Source organism: Lactuca saligna, chromosome 1, assembly GCF_052625555.1.
Source record: "Lactuca saligna cultivar CGN05327 chromosome 1, ASM5262555v1, whole genome shotgun sequence".
Classification (NCBI taxonomy): Eukaryota; Viridiplantae; Streptophyta; class Magnoliopsida; order Asterales; family Asteraceae; genus Lactuca; species Lactuca saligna.
In genome coordinates this window covers 31410651-31426451 of record NC_136417.1, presented here as the reverse complement: position 1 = coordinate 31426451, position 15801 = coordinate 31410651, and the positions used below count along the sequence as shown (strand labels likewise).

The following is a 15801-nucleotide window of genomic DNA, read 5'->3' as shown; positions in this document are numbered from 1 at the left end:
TTCATGGGTATTCCATTGATGATTTACCTACATATTTCTATTGAATATGATTTTTTTTTTTTTTAAATAAATCAATTCGGTGGATTATTGTTCTTCATATTTCCCCTACATATGAAACTTTTTTAAGTAAGTGAATTATACGAATGGTCTTTATAATTTATTCCAATATGCACCTCTAGTTGCTAACTACTTTTTATCAATCTTTTTTATTAATCAGATCAGATGGTTCTTTGGTTTGAATTTGTTTTGGCTTTGATCCCGAATAAATTGAAATAATCATTTACTGTTAATGATAATTATTTATTTATTTTTTGTGTTACTTGTGATATTATTAAATAGAATAGAGAATCAAAGACCCATACCACCCACCCACCCTACCCCATACCCTTCCCTTTCCCCTTCCAGGTTCTTTGTATTTTATTTAATAATATGACAAATAATATAAAAATAAGGGATTATAGTTGTAATTAAGGATAAAACAGTTATTTTAACTTGATTCCAGCCCAAACCAACAATCATTCCAAGTGAAAAAAGCACACAATGAAAAAACAACAGGGGCCATTAGTGTAATTTACTCTTTTACATAAAAATCACCTACGGAATGGATTTATTTAAGAAATAATCATATTCAGTGGCAAATCATATTACTTGGAGACATAAGACAAGAAAACCAGGCCCTGCTACCTTGAATTCATTTCATTTAGACATTTCATTGAACACTTAATATGCACATACTCGTTGAAGAAAGGGAATTGTGCAAGTGATTAAATGATGACGACAATGTGAAAAGAAACGATTACATACCTTACAACTGATATAACCTAACATTGTTCTTGAACTCTTCAACTCCAAAAATGACGAACACCTCAAGGAATTTCTTCTATTAAACTTGATTTCAAAATTTTGATTGCTTCTACTCGATTTGGTTATGATTTTAATTGATTTAAAGTAGCAATAAAAGGTAAAATGGGAATGTAATTCCTTTCCTGATGTGATTATGTACCACATACCAAACAGGGGTTAAGTGTTAATGCTATGGGAATGTAATTCCTGGATTTAACATTATGAACGGGTTCATAATTATATGCATGAGAGAGCGAGACATCAGGTGCCTCCAATTCAAGGTATGGTTTTTCTTCTCAGTGATTAACTTCTTCTTTCTTACATTGCCCTGATGTGAAAACTGTTTAATTCTTATTTAATTGAATCAATGTGATCATGTAATTGCAGATGATTCCTCTTACATTCTGCTTCGTAGATGCAATGATCAGTGGCTTACATAGTAATGAGAAAAGATTTTGTTTAAATGATGTAAAGTGTCAAAACATGAAGTAGAAGGACCTGTTTTACCACACGTTGAATATATTTGAAATCTGGATTTGGATTACGACGAGGTAAATTCTTCTGTTATCTTCTTAACTATCAGTTCATTAGCAAGCGGTAATTTTTTATACGTTGAATAGCGGAATCAAGAGTTGAAATAGCAAAATTCCCTGCTTTGATTGCATTACATGAGAAAACTTGGAATTTGTATAAGAAACCTTTGATCAGTATATCTAGCATCAAATAACAAACCCTTCGTTTTTTCATAACATCTTTCGGTGTTATTAAGCATTCAATAACATGTATGATACAAATTTTACAGCCCAGAAAGAAGCGCATCAGTCGGAAGAACATGGCTAGCAGTTCAACGTCTGCTATGAATCACATTATAGATGTAGATAAAATTATAGATAGTTAATTATAGGTTGATTTTTTATAAATATGTTGATTTTTTATAAATATGTTGTCTAAAAATATCTCATTCGTAGCACCTGAATGCATGGGTCTTCCCTAGGAGAATTTAATAGAATTTAATGAGATCATAAATTTAGTTGTTATTCAACAAATGAAATATTATTATTTTAAATTAGAGATTTTGATGAGGTATAACTTAGTTGTTATTCGAATGATGAAATGTTACTATTTTGATTTTTGAAATGTCACTTTGACTGATAAATTTGAAGTTCAATTTTAAAAAATGAATTTGAAGTTCAATTGAAAATATTCTCTAATTCTTATGCAAATGAATGCCCTGAATTTAAATGTGTTTTATTTTTGCTGAATTTAAAAAAAAAATTAAATTAAAATTTTTTCAGTCCAACGAAAATATGGTTCAGATTTACATATTCATATTGTTAAATTTGATGTCCAAATTACATGGAGATAAAAAGTTTTCTAATACTTTTTTTCAATTTAGTTATCCACGGATCTTTTATATATATATATATATATATATATATATATATATATATATATATATATATATATATATATATATATATATATATATATATATATATATATATATATATAGTGTTAGGTTAATGCGAGACGGTTTAATTTTGTGAGACAGTGAGACGCATTTTTTTTATTTTTTTAGTTAATTCAAGTTCCGAAACTAATATTTAAAAAAAGAATTTTTGGATTTTTCCATTTATTTTGCATTTTAAAATTATTTTTTACAATATGTCAGTGTAATATTCTATCAGAATATTTCATGTATTTTAAAAAAAAATGGAATTGATTTTTATTTTTTTTAAAATTTTTAATAGTTTTTTTAGTTAATTCAAGTTCCGAAAATAATATTCAAAAAAAGAATTTTTAGATTTTTCCATTTATTCTGCATTTTAAAATTATTTTTTAGAATATGTCAGTGTAATATTCTATTAGAATATTTCACTTATTTTAAAAAAAAAACGGAATTTTTTTTTAATTTCTTTTTAGTTAATTCAAGTTCCGAAAATAATATTTAAAAAAAGAAGTTTTGGATTTTTCCATTTATTTTGCATTTTAAAATTATTTTTAGATTTGGTCTTACGGTCTCACAAAATTAAAATGGTTTTAAATGAATCTAAACATATATATATATATATATATATATATATATATATATATATATATATATATATATATATATATATATATATATATATATATATATATATATATATATATATATGAAAACCAAGAATTTGGGCAACCACATGACCAATTATGTAATTTTGTCTAAAACTTATTAAGATTTTTAATAACAACTTCGTGAAATTTTAATCTTCGAATTATAATAACTAAAAAAGACTATAAATTCTATTCGGTAGGGACTTAATGTACGTACCAGTGGTGAATATTGGTTAAGAGATTTGGAATATATGTTCAAAAATATTCAACATAAATGAAACCTATAATCATATCTATTTTTGGCTTATCAAATTTGTCTTTATGATTTTTTCGATGATTGGTTACACGGTTCGATAAAATCTTTAGTTTTTTCGGTTAGTTTACAAAAGTACTTTCAATAAATATTTAAACAGTATTATTGTTAGTTGGATTTTTTTATTTGTATCATCCATAATTATAATATTCTAAATAGTTCAATAAATAACTAATAACATAATCTCTATATGCAAATTTCGTAGATGAAAGTTCTAAAAAATCAAGAAATATATCATCTTCCATCTTCATATTTTTTCAAATTCTAACTCAACCCATTCCATCCGGTAATTACATCATTTGCCTACATAAACACAAACATTAAACTGTATATCGCATAATAATAATAATAATAATAATAATAATACCCGCTCTCGCACCGTCATATATTTATTTTTAGCACCATAATATCTTCTTTCTCATATTAGTTCATATGAACAGCCAGTACATATTTAAGACTTAGGAGATAAACCATATGATCATTTCTCTTTTCCCACCTCCCAAAAACATTTTTAAAAAGTAAAGATATTAACCATAGGTCAACAATTAAATTCAAAATCAATGCATATATAAATAAATTCAGTCTAAAGGGAAAAAAGGTTACCCTTCAATTAAGTTAAATGATGGTAAAAACCATTGACCAATGTTGAAATACATTGCCTTTTATAAATTATCTACACAAGCAATAAAAGCAATAATTACCTTTAATTATCTTTGATGGATGCTTCATGTCCCATTTCTAAGAGACATTTACTATTTGCAATGGATATAATATTTATTGTTAATAATAGTAAATTAACTTAAATAGAAGTTAGTGATAAATTGCTATCAAGTGACGTTATTGTACCTTGACTTGAATTTATCAACAAAGCAACAAAGCTAAATTCCTACAATTTGCATTATACCAGCCTACGAGTAAAAAAACCAATTGTTTAGTCTCTAATGTGCAGTGTAATTAGCTTATACCAGTACTTTGAAGACCATTTATAAAACATTCAGCAAGAGAGGTTATATATTTGGATCCTCGCAAACCATAGAGAAGATTTTCAATGTCACACAATAGATATATGTAACAGATATATACATATTCTTGAGAGGTATAAAAAGAGAAATGTGCATATATTTCTTTAAGTGGGGCTGTAAAAATAGAAAGTCGAAGAAACCTTCCTCAATTGCTTCAATCTTGGTATATCGACCTAACACAAAACATTACAATATACCAGAAAATGAAATGCTATTCGCTACAACTAACACTAAAAAAACGTAACCATCAATATCAATCCTCTCGGGAGAGGTACTAAATAGTACTTAAGCAAGAGTATAATATGAGCACAAACAGTGAGGTTCGACATAATGTCATACTAATCATAATAAAAATTATGATTTGCTCTAAAAAAATTCTAAAAAGATAAAGTAGGCATGGGTTGATACCTTAAAGGCTTAATTAAACTAATCATCCCAATAGTTTTGATGTAAAAAGTAGTGAACAACCCAGAAAGTTACTCTGGCTTTGGCTTATCGAACTTAATGAGATCAAGATTAATTTTGACCACATGTTGGATACACCAAAATTGTTGGCGAATTTATGAGACCGATGTGGTGTATGCATATTCTATCCATATCATCTATTTACTTGGAGTGTTGTCCAAGCCTTGGTGTGTTGTCCAAGTTATTCTAGAACTACTTAGAGTTATAAGGAAATATTAGTTTGTTTAGGAATCCTAATTAGTTTTGTTTAGTATATATATAGTTAATAGGTTCCTGTAATCAGTAATGATCGATTGAAGTTTTTGCGTGATTTTCTTCAATAAAACAAACCTGCGAGTTTATGTAGTAATAGCTTTCTGTTTCCCTTTAATGGTTACTTTCATCAAATTAATGAAAAATCTTTAAACCAAATGAGTTTCAAGAAATGAGTAGTACCAAATATCTACCTCCATCAATTTAGTCAAAATCAAAACATTCCTATGTTTATTCTGATAAAATTTTAGTATTTATATGTTGATAATGTATTCTAATAGAATTTTACTGTTGCATTTTAACAGAATTTTGCTATTTATATGTTGGAAGACTTTTTAGTAGATAAGTGTGCATTACCAAAAGTGATTTAATCTCAATTTACTTTTATTTTTTATTTTAAAGTTGCACAGATCATTGTTCAAACTAATGATTTTTCTTTATGGCTTTCAGTTTTTTAAGACGTTGTCATTGATGTGGAAAAAGAAGAAAATATGGAGCGAACAAGAGTGTATTCTAGCAGATGTATTCTGTTAGTATGTATAAAGTGATTCTTAACAATAATATTCTTTTAAAATTGATTAATGTTTTTGGATTTTTTTTCCTTTTTAATCATTTTAGTTTTAACTTTAAAGAACGAATGTAATTTGTAACCATTATAGTCATTTTTTTTTCCAGAATGAATGTAATTGTTGTTTATAGTCTTATTTTGTAGAATTAAGTAATTAGTAATTTTTAATGAATAAAACATGTTTCATATAAAAATATTATTCTTGATAATGTATTGTACAAATCTTTAAACATGTTCTAAAAACATGTTGAATGCAATTTTGTAAAACTGAAATCAGTAATATCTTTACTAATTTATGGTTGACATTTGGCTATTCTGACAGAATAAATTCGGATATTATTCAAAATTAAGTTGAAATTAAAATTAAAATAAAAAATTCAGATTTTAAAATTATGAAAATTTATGATTTCTTAAAATATGAAATTTTCATTTTTAAATACGGTTATTTGTCCAAAATACCCTTATGCTGAAATTTATGTGATTATATGATACATGTTACCCTATTGTAATATCATAGACTCTCAGATCATGACATTTGATTCTATTCCATCATGTGGTTTAGATCTATGCATTCTAGTATACAATAGTTAGTAAAAATAAAATAACATAATTATATATATATATATATATATATATATATATATATATATATATATATATATATATATATATATATATATATATATATATAACATCCATAAAAATTCGAGCAAATTTAAAACTTTTTAAATCATTTAAACCATTCAGTAACTACAATTTGTTTTCAAAATAGATTAAACATCAGAGTTCTCAAAAATCATAATTATCAATCGAGGAAGTGTACGGTCACGCCTTCGACTTCCCGCGGTCATCCACTGAAACCTGAAACAATAAACTGAAATTGTAACCGTAAGAGCCTAGTGAGTTCCGCCAAAATACCCATATAACTATAAAAAATTAACAGCATGAACTGAGTCCATAATTTACAGACTGGATTACCCTTGGGCCCATAGTGTGAGTCTGGATTGCCTTCTAGGCCCACAACTCACATCTGGATTGCCATCAAGCCTACAGTACGAGTCTCCCTCAACCCATAACTGGAATGCTTCTGGGTTTGTTGGATTACCGCACGGAGCAGTATCACCTCAACCCGTCTATATAATATGTCGACATATACACAACTAATGCACATACATATAATAACATGATATTACAGGTAGTCCTACAGATCTACCTAACTGGCACAACAACTAATACGCAACACTAACTCATACTTAACGTACTACCAAGATACTTATCTAACATATCGTATCAACATATAACAACCTATGTACCAGGATACCGATCTAACAAATCATAATTGCATATACCATCCTATCTACCAGGATACCAATCTAACAGATCATAACATCATATATCATCCTATCTACCAGGATATCGATCTAACAGATCATAACAACATATATCATCCTATCTACCAGGATACCGATTTGACATATCATAACAGCATAAACATAACCTCATCCTAACTACTAGGATGCAAACCGATAAACATATCATGCCATAAGTGGATACAGTCCATAAAGGGCCGACCTTGGTGCCTTAGACCCTATTGATATAATGAGGATAACTCAACTCACGATGTTGGATCCGAACTAAAGAGTCGAACTCCCGAATCACCACCTCACCGAGGATCACGAATTATCTTTTATCTTTTGGACTAGAAAGACTTTTGTCTTTTAGCCAAATGCCAACGTTTATAATTTATAAAAGAAGTTTACAAAATTTATTAACTTTTGTCTTCTTTTATATCTTTATAATAATGAATAAAAGAAGCATGGACTTTTGATTATTTAAATAAAAAAAAGCATGGATTAAAGTTATGGGGAACATTAGGGACATGGTAGGTCTTAAAGTGCTAAGACCTTATGGGTATTACTTTTTCTTTAAGACCATAACATGAAGGCTTTCATTTTTGGTGCTTTTTAGTGTAAAAAACTGTGACCTCTCTCCCCCTCTTACTTCTCTCTAGTTTTGGTTAAAAACTTGAAGAATACTTGCTTATCTTTTTCTCTCTTGAAGTTCATATTAGTTATGAACTTCAAGCTTAAGAGTTAAGAGTTTATGGACTAGCATCTACATCAAGTTGAGTCATTGTTGGTGTCTCAAAGGTTCCACATTCTTCATCAACTTCCAAGCCTCCCAATAGGACCCAAAGAACAACAAATGTTGTTATTTCTTCATCCTTTCTATGGTTGGTATTTGATCTGTCTATAACTTGCAAGAATATCCTTGGTGGGTATAAAATGTTTATTTTATGTTCTAAAATATAGTCTTCTGTTTGCCAATCTTTGTAGTTTTTGAAACTACTTTTTGAACAAAAACCTAAGACGAGAATCCCTACGCTTCGAACAACACTCCCAAGCCTTAGAACCTCGCGAACAAAACCCGAAATCCATAAGAGACCTGAAATATCAAATTACGATTGTACCCTTGACCTCCAAAGACACAATCGAACAATTGGATCACTTTGACCATAACACCCACACCCGAGAAGGGCCAAATTCTTCCTTTCCCAAGGCGCTAGGCCTCATGACCACTGAAGGTTGGGTCGCAACCCTGAATAAAGAAGCAAATCCAAAACCGATTGTTACAAACTTGCCCGATTGTAAAAGGTCAAGGCGATCCGGATCAACCAAATATTACTCCTGAAGGGGCAATCTTTATTTACAACAATGATGACATTCGTGAAAACATTTACAAGTTCGTGATTCAAGAGGGCTTGCCTTTCAACCACTTCGACAACCCACAATTAACAAGGATTTTGCAGGAAAAAATGCAACCACAATACTGGAAAGTAAGTCACACTTCTCTTAGAAGTGGTGCTATAAAGTATTAGGGTATAGCCAAAAAGGATATGCAATTGATATTTTTAAATATAAAACCTGTGTTTCTTTAACTTGTGATGTTTGGTCCTCCATCAGAGACACATTGGATAGACCCCTCTACTTGGGTAACGAACAAACGAGTTATTGCTTTTGAACTTTTTGCGCATCCTCACACGGGGACAACGATTATTTTTAATTTTAGTAAGCGTTATATAGACTTGTAATTTAGGCGACAACATCTTCTCTATTATGTTTGACAATGCAAGTAACAATAACACCGCCGCAAAAAAATTAATTACAAAATATAGACCTATTTTGGATGGTTTGTTTTTTCATACTCGATGTGTTTGTCACATTATTAATCTAACGATACAAGATGGTTAAAAAATGATTGATTCGGCGATTGAAAAATTCAAAATGTTTTAAAGAATCGTTTTGCAATTATTAATATCCCCTTTCTCTTTCTTTCTCTCTCTCTCTCTCTCTCTCTCCTTAAATTACCTTGTCTAGTTGCTTTGGTGAAAGCAACCCAAAAGGACTATGCACAACTGGGTCAAGTACATACCAAATATAGTTACGGGCTTAGACACTAATCCAACAATTTTTAATATAATTATACTATCGATTGAACCAATGAACTTTTTCCTTTAATTCCATTCGCTTAGTAACAACATCTTCTTTAAGGAGGTGTTATCCTTCTCCCATCTTATGGTTGAACAAACCTGTTATGTGGGTCCATTCATCACCTACAAGGAAATGAGGCAGAGCTATTGGTGTCACACCCTCGTTAACGTTCATCCAACATCGTGTTAGGACCATCACATTTGTTGTCGTCCATGGAGGTGGAGCATCGGTTAATGTCACTGCATATGAAGAAGTTGGTACATTAGTAGCCATTTCAGAATAAAGGTGTGAGTTTATTGAAGAATGAATGATGATTGAAATAAGATAAATGACTCTGCAGATTGACAAACAGCTATGCAGACTGACAACAAGCTCTACAGACTTGCAAATAGCTCTGTGGGCTGACAAACAACTCTACAGAATGACAAACAACTCTGCGAGCTGACGACAAGCTCTGCAGACTTGAAAATAGCTCTACGGTCTGATGCTCTACGGAATGACAAACAACTCTACGGATCAGTGGATACATATTTCATTTAAATTGGACAAGCCTTTTAATTTTGAGAACTTGGGGAAAGTTGTGAAAATGAGTTCCTGCAATGAGGTGTTAAAAAAAGTTTTTCCAACCTACCGATTTTTTTTCATAATCTGCAAATAATCAATCCTAAGACCTTCACATGCATTAAGAAAGATATGTACGATCATTTCCAATTTTTTTTTTGTGGCATTGGGATGCATGGTATGTAATCCTTTATACTAAGTTTTTGGTTATTTGAAGTTGTTAACTGCTACTATTCTTATCTTTTCTTGTAGATTTGTACATTTCTCACGTCTATGATACCAATCATATTCGTTTGTCACGTACCTCTAATTGGGACCTACATAACATCCATGTACATTGCGGTTGCTTTAGATGGAAATCATGAACCCCTACTTATAGCAGTTGTTTTGGGAACCATAAACTGTGACGAGTTATGGGTTTGGTTCATGAGGAGGGTGAAAGAATGTTTAGGTGATAGTATGGAAGTTGGTTTCATAAGCCATATGTCCGACTCTATAGACTTCGCTGTACAGAGAGTCTATCCTGATTCATATCATGGTTATTGTGGTAAAAATATAGTTGAGAAAATAAGGGCTTCCACCGGAAACAATACAGTTGTGGAGCAGTTGCTTTGGAAGACATGAAGAAACGTATAATGTATCTGATTTTTATGGGAGTTTGAACACCTTACAAAATGAGGTGAATGAGAATGATCTTCACTGGCTTGACAATATTTCCATTGCAAAATGGGTATGGACATATTTCCCTAAAGAACGATTCAATGTGAAATTTATTGACATTCCCAATGTCGTCAATTGGATAATGACAAACAGGCATGAGTTACCAATAACAACAATCATTTAAATGGTACATGACTTCATGCAAGGAGTGTATTGTCAACGTGCTGCATTCGGAGGTAATAATGATATGTTTTAATATAAATTATTACATCATAATTTTTATTTGATGATTCAGTTAATTTATAGGGGGATTTCATGATCTTCTGGCCCCTTATGCACTTAAGGTGCTTCAAAAAAGATTTATCAACTCCGATGGTTGTAGGGTTAGACATATTGTTGGAGACAGATATGAAGCGAGTAAGTATTTTACCACCGAATCCGTGCAATTAGATCGTGACATTTGTACTTGCGGGAAATGGCAAAAGTGCGGTATACCTTATCATCACGCTATAGAATCACTACAAATGCTTGACATTGAAGAAATCCAACTTATGGTAAATTATAAGTTAACTACTATGGTGTATCGAAATGCTTATCAAACTGAGATGATGAATCCTATTCCAAACCTTATGTATTGGGAAATACCAGTTGAAAGTGTCGTCGTCTTACCTCCACGACAATTTACTTGAAATGTAATGCATGGATGAAACTAATATTAGTTTATATTTACTTTTATGTTAACCTTAGTTTTGGTCTATTGACGTTGCCATATTTTAATAAATAATGTGTACCTTTTAATTATTAATATTTACCTTTAATAAAAAATTGTAATATATGGATCACAATTATTGGTTAAAGACAGCTCTATGGACTGACAAAAAGCTCTACGCACTGACAAACAACACTACGGACTGACAAAAAGCTCTAAAAAGTTGAAGAATGTATAAATACTCATACATGATCGTTGAATTTTTCGTAAAGAGTTGCATTTTTTATTTATAATATGAGTTCATATTAAAATTTCTATATTTACATTCGCAGAAGTTGGTGCATTGGAGGCCATTTTTATATTTTTCAATATCGGGGTGAGTTGATACAATATTTAACCGGTATGACAATTTATACACTGGATTTCCAAATAGTTTTGTGGACTGATATTAAACATAAGTTCATTATTTTTAACTTTTTTTGTCAATTTTTTTAATATAATAATCATATAATACATTATGTGATTAAAAAAATTAATATTAATAAACAAAAAAAAACGAAAAATGAAAAACATAATAAAAATTAAAAATTAAAAAAATCCAAGATCCGCAGAGATGTTCCATTTCCTCAGAAGGCTTTCTCGATCCGCAGAGGATGCCTTACAGACTCTAGGTCAGATTCCGAAATTCGTTTTTTCATGGTCTTTTTTTTCCCTAAAGAATCCCTTTTTTTTTTTTTTTTTTTTTTTTTTTTTTTTTTTTATCGCTTACCGAATTTTCTCTTGTTTAAAACACTGTGAAGAAGTGGGTTCTCTCAAAGCACATTGATTCAAGTGCAATCTCTCACAATGTGAATGACTAAAGAGTTGCGAGTTAAGTGGTGATGGAAATTGAGCAAAGCAACTATAAGAAAGATCAATAATAAGTCAGTGAGTACGGAGACACTGTGAGGACCAAGGGTGTGCGACGGGGCTAAGTGTTAATGATAATGCAAGTCTTAACAGATTACCACATACCAAACTGGGGATACGTGTTAACGATATGGGAATGTAAGTCCTGGATTTAACATAATGAACGAGTTCATAGTTATATGTATATATATATATATATATATATATATATATATATATATATATATATATATATATATATATATATATATATATATATATATGAGGGAGAGAGAGAGAGAGAGAATTTAGGGATCCTCGCATATCTACTCCATATATAATGTACATCCACTGTATATTTACAGTATTATTATCAAATGTAATGGTTTCTTAAACATGTTAACAGTAGCGCCGAAGATTGGGCGGTATATATTTTGGTTGCGACACATCAAGTGCCTTCAATTCAAGGTATGTCGTTCTGTGAATACAAGTTTTATGTGGGGTATTGAAATTCTTTTAGTTCGATTTGCCGAAACAGACGGATTAGAAAATAAAATACATAAATCCTCAATCCAGGGTTTCAAACCTATACAGAAAATTTTCGAAGACTGCAAATCGATATTCCTGATATGTTAGGAGTACGTTTTTTATTTGATTTTCGATCTTTCTGCTTTATGCTCGTAAGTATATGTCATATTTGTTAATAAAATTTGACAAACTGAAAACAAGAGCGTCTTCATGTAATTTCGGAATAACCATTCTGTAAGATTGTAACTTTATAACAAATGCATGGAAGATATTAGATAGTTCTTTTGTCGATTGGCTTTCTCTTTCTTACCTTGCCATGATGTCAAAATCAATTGCTAGGTAGCATGTTTACTTCTTATTTACTTCAATTTAGTGTGATGATTTATTGAACATGTTTCGTCTTACGTTCTGCTTGGTAGATGCAACGATCATTGGCTTATAATATTATAGTAATAATAAAACTAAAAGATTTTGTTTCAAGTATCAAAAGTGTGAAAACATGAAGTAGAAGGACCTGTTTTACCATGTGTTGAATATATATAACTGAAATCTAGATTTGGATTACGACGTGTTTTACATTGTTACGAAGCGATCCAAGAATCACATCGAAGATCATACAATAACCGGTGACTTGACTCACACGCAACCGTTTTTCATCTCAGGAGCAAACCAAAATCTAATATAGAAAACTCGATCAAGGGAAATAGCAGCAAAAACAAATGTCGAAGTTTGTTAGTTGTTTGAAGGCAAAGGTAATTAATTCTTCTTTTATATTTCTTCTAAGTTATTAGTTCATTAGTAAGCGAAAATTGTTATCAAGCTATTAATTACATGCTTTCAAAGTTAAAATTCCAAAATTCCCTTCTTTAACAAACCCTTCATGTTTCGTAACATCTTTTGGTCTTATTAATTTATGCATTAATCACTAATATGATAAAAATTTTACAGCCAAGAAAGAAGCGCATCAGTCGTAAGAACATGGCTAGCAGTTCAACGTCTGCTATAAACCACATCATAGATGTAGATAAAATTATAGATTTAGATGATTTCAACTTATCAGCTCCCCATGATGATGGGGATAAGATGTTCATGATGTCTGATGAGAAATACACACAGGAACTACAACTTCAAGAAGCTCTAACACCTTCAGCATCCAAAACAAATGTATCATCGTCATCACAAAAAGTTGCATCATCATCATCATTACACGAGCGCATTTGTGGCATTTGCTTGGACTCAAAAGCTCTACCAGAAATCTTTTCAAATGCAAAGGTTTGTGGCCATCTGTTCTGCTCTGCTTGCATAAGCCAATATGTATCTGTGAAGATCAAAGAAAACATCGCGAAGGTGAAGTGTCCTGACCCCATGTGCAAAGGGCTAATAGGACCTGAAGTTTGTCGAGATATAGTCCCAAAAGAAGTTCTTGAAAGATGGGAGGATGCTTTATGCGAGTCTATGATCATGGCTACTCAGAAATTCTACTGCCCGTTTAAAGATTGTTCAGCCATGTTGGTGGATGATGGTGGTGTAGCTGTGACATCGGCATTAATGCCCAAACTGCAACAGATTGTTCTGTGCACAGTGTAAGGTGGCATGGCATTCAGGGATGGATTGCAGAGAGTATACGAGGTTAAAGGAATATGAAAGAAATCCAGAATATTTAATGTTAATGGAGTTTGCCGAGAACAAAAAATGGAAGAGATGCCCGAACTGCAACTTTTATGTGGAAAAACTAAGCGGTTGTCATCGCATTTCTTGCAGGTTAATTAATATATTACAAATTTTGCTTTTTGTTTCCATTGAATAGGATTGATTATTCAGGTTACTGATCACTGGTCTCTTAATTATTGTAGATGTGGGAATCATTTTTATTATGGATGTGGGAAGAAACACGTTGGAAGCTATGCTTGTAATATTTGATTTGCGCGTGGTATTTGTGATTTATTTCTCATTTTAAACCATAACTAAAGTGATTCTCATTCTATTCGCACATTCTTGCTTTTTAATTTGAACTATATTGCATCTACGAAGCAGAAACGAAAGAATAAAACATGTTCAATTACATGAATCACACATTCAATTTAGGGGTTTTGTTGTTTTAGCTTATTTTTTGGGCTTATGAAAAAAAGTTGTGTTTGTGTTAGCTTATCAGATTAAGGTGGTGGTTGTGTGAGCTTATCAGATTAAGGTGGTGTTTGTGTGAGCTTATTTTAATGAGTTTATAAGATAAAAAAGTATTTGGATTGACTTATGATTTATATGCTAATAAGCTCTTTTAAAAACAGTGTTTGGATAGCTTATTTTTTTAAAAATAGTGTTTGGATAAAATTATACAATAAAGTTATGTACTTTTGTGGAAAAAATAGTTATTTATGGTTGAGGGTAAATAGATAAATGTATACAAATAAACCAACCCTTTAAAAAAAAGTTGTTTTCATGTGGTTTATGAAAATTGACTTATTTTTAGGTAAAATGAACTTATAAGTTTAATCTAATAAGCTAACTCAAACACTAATTTTTTCATAAGCCCAAAAAATAAGAAAAACCCTTGAAAATAAGCTATAAAACTACCACCCTCTAAGCCTAGGAGCTTATTTTACCTAAAAATAAGCCTTTTTTTTTTTTTTTTTTTTTTTTTTTTTTTTTTCGTGAGGATTGGTTTATTTGTATATATTTACCTATTTATCCTCAACAATAAATAATTTTTTCCCAACAGTACATAACTTTATTGTATAATGAAACCATTTAAGTATGTTCTTATTAGTTATTTTACAAAAATAAGATAATCCAAACACTATTTTTAAAAGAGCTTATTAGTATATTAGTCATAAGCTAATCAAAACCTTTTTTTTTTTTTTATCTTATAAGTTCATAAACTCTTAAGCTCATAAGCTTAAGCCCAAAATAATAAACTTATACAAACACCCCTTTAATTAAATAACAGGTAAACATGATAACTAGCAATGGTTTGACATTAACGCAAAGGTAACTAGGTAAGAAAGAGGATTTATACATTCTATTTTCTAATCCTTCTGCTTTCGCAAATCCAACTAAAAGAATTTCAATTCCCGAAAAGAAAAAAAAAACTTGTATTCACCATAAGATAGTGAAACTAAAATTGATGGAAATCTTTCGATAAAAATTAAAGACCATGGAAAGTTGGGTGCTATTTCCATACATGATTGAAATCTTTTCGAGTTACAATATTATGTATCAATGATATTTACGAGTCTAACCTTGCATGCAACAAGATCATGACTCCAGTCTTTGAAGCAACCACCATCAACACCTAAAATACCCAAGAAACCATGTCAGGAGAAGTTACAAGCACAAAATAATCACATGAAATTATTTGTATTAAACAAAAATTTTGATTAAATAAAATCCTTAAAACTATTAAATGC

The 15801-nt window shown here is 30.5% G+C and overlaps 1 long non-coding RNA gene and 1 pseudogene across 1 annotated transcript; both read left to right on the top strand.

Moving 5' to 3' along the window:
* Positions 1-778: 778 nt before the first annotated feature.
* Positions 779-1857, top strand: LOC144996953 (uncharacterized). Its single transcript, XR_013659683.1, has 3 exons — positions 779-1124; positions 1231-1394; positions 1646-1857. It is a non-coding gene; the product is annotated as an uncharacterized LOC144996953 (long non-coding RNA).
* Positions 1858-13116: 11259 nt separating this feature from the next.
* Positions 13117-14317, top strand: LOC145004477 (E3 ubiquitin-protein ligase RSL1-like; annotated as a pseudogene).
* The last annotated feature ends 1484 nt before the right edge of the window (positions 14318-15801 follow it).